General features: G+C 35.1%; 1 protein-coding gene across 4 annotated transcripts in view; it reads right to left on the bottom strand.

The window, feature by feature from the left end:
• Nucleotides 1–5,000, bottom strand: part of FucT6 (alpha-(1,6)-fucosyltransferase) — a 427,996-nt gene that overhangs the window by 38,261 nt on the left and 384,735 nt on the right. For 3 of the 4 annotated variants that reach the window (XM_067112807.1, XM_067112806.1, XM_067112808.1), the window contains one exon: nt 278–346. The gene's annotated coding sequence lies outside the window, so the exon portion shown is untranslated. The remainder of the gene's footprint in view (nt 1–277; nt 347–5,000) is intronic. The other variant, XM_067112810.1, reaches the window with a different exon arrangement.

Here is a 5,000-nt window from a genome sequence, read left to right as displayed (position 1 = left end):
GAGAGAGAGAGAGAGAGAGAGAGAGAGAGAGAGAGAGAGAGATTCAATGTTACGTAAATGTCTTCGCCAACATACAAGAGAGTCTCTATTGTGAATAATTCTGGCAATTGCTAAACTCATCAAGAATGGCATTACATACACGATCCAGTGATCCCATACATATCACTCCCTAAGTATACATAAATACATACATACATACATACATACATACATACAACAGACAACGACAAGAAAATATAAATTTTTTACAACAAAAATCCTTTCTCAAGTTACTTACAGGATGATATGTCGAACAAAGTCAGTTGTTTATCTCTTCACGGCCAATTGCCTGAGAACTGCCACCTGACTGGAATAAAAAAAGAAAAGCAAAAATTACTTACAAAGGCAACACACAGGGAAAAGAAGATAAACTTATCTGTCTCGCTTTTTATATGTGGCCTATTTGAGTTCCTGGATAGTGTCTCACTTTACACAAAGCAAGCAAACATGCAAGCACGCACACATACACACACATGTATATATATGTATATATATATATATATATATATATATATGTGTGTGTGTGTGTGTGTACATATATAAGGTTCATTATACGTTTCAAGAATATCAATAAAATTAATAACAAAGTTTAATGTCAAAAATTTAGGCAAGCATTTTCAAGATGTTCATTAAAAGCAATTTTCTACATATACATAAGGTATAACAACATATATGTATATATATGCATATATACATGTATAAGGTTCATTATACTTTTCAATAATATCAATAAAATTAATAACAACGTTTAATGACAAAAATTTAGGCAAGCATTTTCAAGATGTTCATTAAAAGCAATTTTCTACATATACATATGTATAATTACATATATGTATATATATGCATATATACATGTATGAGGTTCATTATATTTTAAAAGAATACCAATATAATTACTAACGATATTTAATGTCAAAATTTGGGCCAGCATATTCACAATGTTTACTGAAAGTAATTTACTACATGTTACGAACCATAAGTGATTCGTCAGTTATGGTTAACATGCCCTTGAAAAAGGCGAGAACAAAATTTAAGCTTAAAATTAATTTGGCGATTTCATGTATGAAAATGCAGACATTATCTGATCTTAATAAAGTGAAAAGGTACATGATAAGAGACTGAAAATGAAATTTAGGGAAAAATTAAGATTGTATATTCACGTACATATATACATACATACATACTTATATATATGTATGTATATATATATGTATATATATATATACATACATATATTATATATATAATATTTTATGTTTATATATCGTACTGTAGACTTACAAATTACAACTATGTAATACTGTACCTGAGAAAGCAAAACACAGAAAGTGTAAAAATTTCATTCGAAGGGAAAAACGAATTCTTGAGAAGAAAAGGTGACCAGCTGTGACTTGTTTTACGATGTTCTCTCTCTCTCTCTCTCTCTCTCTCTCTCTCTCTCTCTCTCTCTCTCTCTCTCTCTCCTGGAATATAACTTTTACCTGTGACAAAAACTTTACCCCAAAGGACCCAATTCGGCTTTCCCTTCGGAGTCCAGTTTCAAACACGATTCAAGTTAGCGTATAAAAAAGGCGAAAAATAAATAAACAAGTAAATATAAATATATATATATATATATATATATATATATATATATATATATATATATATATATATATATATATATATATATATATATATATATATATAAATATTCAGAGAATCTAAACGATTACCTGCGTTCGCAAGACACTGTGATAAATGCAACTCTGCTTTCTCTACATGCAAAGGAACTTAAATTAATTACTTTAATAATTATCGGGTGGTGAACTCAAAGGAACATTTCATAGACAAAACCCTCCTACAGATAGTCAAACCAGCTTCCTAAAACTTAATCGGTATTTATTTATCATTTATCAATAAATACTCATCCTTCTTCTCCCGGAACCACATATAAAGCGCCATTTTTTAATTGCACACTCATTTTTCATCTTGACGGGCCGCAAATTCCTGAGATGTATGCTACTTAATATTGCACCAGCCCGGTTAAGTTAAGTGGGATTAAATTGGGTTCCAATTAGGCTATGATGGTAAATTGGGTGTGGGAAACATAATGAGATTCTTTTCAAGAAAAGTCTGTGGTTAGTTTTTAAGATATGGCGTCCCGCTTTTTTCATGGAAAGGTTCCGGTACTCGGTTACATCTCGGGAAATTGCGGGACAGTGGTTCGTTGGTGTATTGGCCGATGTAAAAAAAAAAAAAAAAAAAAAAAAAAAAAAAAAATATATATATATAATAATAATAATAATAATAATAATAATAATAATAATAATAATAATAATTGCTTAACGAATCCCATTCAAATGTCATTTTCTTGTCAGTTTGAGAATGGCCGAAGCGGATATATATATATACGAGAGCTGTAAAAGCAATATTTTTTGTCTCATCACGTTACCAATCATTCATTTATGACATTGAACATTATTTATTACACATGTTTTTCGACTAATATACCAATGATAAGTTTATTCTTTGATTCAGTATACAGAGTAATTACGATATATATATATATATATATATATATATATATATATATATATTTTTTTATTATATGTATATATATTATATATATATATGTACATACACAAATGCATACGTACTTACGTACGTATATATATGTGTATATGTATATATATACACACAAAGTTATGGTGGTGGAGATCTTGAGAATCTGTGCACTCATAAACTCCATTTGAACCTTCTTATAAAGGACAGTGAAGTGTTTGTCTAACTTATAATGCTGAACGCCGTATCATCTGCAACAGTGCAAGCACAAGCACAAGCAAACGAGAGAGAGAGAGAGAGAGAGAGAGAGAGAGAGAGAGAGAGAGAGAGAGAGAGAGAGAGAGAGAGAGAGAGAAATTAATTTTTTCAACCGAAAGAGAGTGCGATAAAATGCCCTGTCTAATTCAATCAGCATTGCAAAAGCTAATGAATGGAAACTGTCATTAAATTAAAATTCACATATTTAGCGCTGTAGTGGCGAACTATATGAATAAAAAGCGAAATAAAAAATTATTCGTTACTAAATCTAGAACGTTATTGATCTGCAACTGCAAGCCAACGCATAAATAGAAAATCGAAAAATATGTAACATTAATCGAAACCAATTTGTCGACAAAAATATCCTGAGCAGAAGCATTTCATCATTCGCTATCTCTGCGAGTGGAAGCACGCTCTCTCTCTCTCTCTCTCTCTCTCTCTCTCTCTCTCTCTCTCTCTCTCTCTCTCTCTCATCCAAAGAATTACTTTCCCTCACTCTCCTCCCCCCGCCCCCCCCGTCTCCAGAAAGAATTTCACAAGGCATTACCTGATCTATTAGAAAAGGAGATGACGCCTCAGGTGAGAGCAATCTGGGAGAGTGCACACTTCCCTACATCTCGGAATAACAGTACAACAGCATCCTCCTCCTCCTCCTCCTCCTCCTCCTCCTCCTCCTCCTCCTCCTCCTCCTCCTCCTCCTCCTCCTCCTCCTCCTCCAGGTGGAAGGGGGGAAAGGCGTCCATCAAACGAAGTGCAAGACATTCCCTAAAATAGCAACGCACTCAGAGTGAACATGGAAGATCATTTCTGAGAGAGAGAGAGAGAGAGAGAGAGAGAGAGAGAGAGAGAGAGAGAGAGAGAGAGAGAGAGAGAGAGAGAGAGAGAGAGACCCATTCCACCATCAGTAGGCGCTGTAGACGATGCGAGGTGATTTTTTTGCACGAGCATCGAAATAGGAAAATGCAGTTCGTTTAGAAGTGATTTCTAATTCAGTATAGAATAAAATATATATATTTTTTCAGAGATCAACGGGACATTCAATCAAACGGGCCCTCATTAGCCCAGGGACAACGGGATCGAGAGAGAGAGAGAGAGAGAGAGAGAGAGAGAGAGAGAGAGAGAGAGAGAGAGAGAGAGAGAGAGAGAAATCTCAGGTGATTCGTGTAATTCGAGAATTACCGATTTCCAACGGGTATACTCGTACGTCGAAAGAGGTAGCCTTACGGCTCTACAATACCTCCCGGAAGGAATAACGCTCTCTTTCTAAAGCTTGACGGGACATCAGAAGAAAAGGCTCCTTTACAAAATGAATTGGAGAAACGACAAAGGTATCCAGGGAAGGCATTTCTTGCCAGTGCTGTTGATCAGACGAACTGCCACTGAAGCATTCTTACTGAAGAGGTGAATCACACTAAAGATGTACGGATTATTATTATTATTCAGAACATGAACCCTATTCATATGGAACAAGCCCGCAGGGGAAACTGACTTGAGATTTCAACCTTCCAAAGAATATGGTGTTCATTCGAAAGAAGTAACTGAAGGAAATGAGAAATACAGAGAGAATAAGGTTGGTAAGAACCTTCGCTGACTCGTTGCATCTGAGGATAATTTCAATTTTTTCGTCAAGTGGACTGAACAACTTGTTCTCTGTGAGATCTGCGCAAAGTCTGTAGAAACCTGAGCTTCCACAATTTTGATGCGTCATCGTGAAGAACATTAAATGATGAATACATAACATCTGAATACTTTCGCAGCAGTAAGTAGGAAGAAATGCTTATTGAATAATTCTATGAACTCATGTTGCAAATCTTACCGGCACTGAGTAGTTTCTTATGGAAACTTTCCGGAAGAATAAGTCAGGGGAGTAAGACCAATTTTTGTTGTGCAACCGAAAAAAACAAAATAGGGAAGAAAGGTGTGTGTGTGTGTGTGTGTGTGTGTGTGTGTGTGTGTGTGTGTGTGTGTGTATTATACATACTGGGTGTAGGTCCTGACCGGTTTCGACTTTATTTCGAAGCCACTGACAAGAGACTGATACACAGTAGGAGAGATTCACGATATAAATCATCCAAAGCCGTTGGAAACTTAATATCCACACCTGACAGGTGTCACAGGGGAAGATCGACAAACACCACTTGTACCAATGTTTACAAATA

Source organism: Macrobrachium rosenbergii, chromosome 12 (genome assembly GCF_040412425.1).
Source record: "Macrobrachium rosenbergii isolate ZJJX-2024 chromosome 12, ASM4041242v1, whole genome shotgun sequence".
Lineage (NCBI taxonomy): Eukaryota > Metazoa > Arthropoda > Malacostraca > Decapoda > Palaemonidae > Macrobrachium > Macrobrachium rosenbergii.
The sequence above is the reverse complement of the archived record's forward strand: the minus strand, read 5'-3'. Positions and strand labels throughout refer to the sequence as shown.